The following is a 729-nucleotide window of genomic DNA, read 5'->3' on the forward strand; positions in this document are numbered from 1 at the left end:
ACTTGTGATTGGCTTTGGACTAAATCTTCACATACATTGCAAGTTTAGGGATGAGGTGATCACCTTTTGCAAGTTTGTGGACTAAACCATCACATCCATTGCAAGTTTATGGGTTTGTAGTGATCTTGCCTCATATTGCCCTGATCTGTCACTCCTAGTGGGAACTATGAACCCAACAACTCGGAAGATCATCTAGCAAGGTTGTTACTAAAAAGTACAGTAACTTTATCGACATTGCAATTTTACTGTTATTTTTTTGGAACTTTGCTAAGATGCCAATTTGTCATCCATCAAGGCAACCAAGACAGTTTTCTTCATAATGCAGAAGGGTCAGTAAAGGTTCAGCATTAGAACTGCCAGAACCCCCACAGCGGCGCCTTCGATCATTCCATTACTTTAGGCGTCCTCGCATTGGAGGCGGTTTGTCTATGTAAACCGCTTGCCGGTGGGGCATGTGATTCTGCAAACCGCTTTCATTACGCTGAGTAATCGCGACAGGCTTTGAAATGGAAAGGGGAACCACCGCCGGCCCATGAACGAAAACCACCTCAAAAGCCCATTCTGTACTAGTGTTCCTCTCTAGTTTAATTTAATTAAACTGGACCCTCTAGTTAAATCTATGAACAGAGCTTTCCCCATTCTAGAAGGATTTTTTTGCGGGGGCCATTCTAGAAGGGCTTATTGGGGAATTTTGATGAAGTTTCGGCCCAACTAAATAAAGACCTGGTG

The sequence above is a fragment of the Triticum aestivum genome, chromosome 4B (assembly GCF_018294505.1).
Source record: "Triticum aestivum cultivar Chinese Spring chromosome 4B, IWGSC CS RefSeq v2.1, whole genome shotgun sequence".
Taxonomy (NCBI): Eukaryota; Viridiplantae; Streptophyta; class Magnoliopsida; order Poales; family Poaceae; genus Triticum; species Triticum aestivum.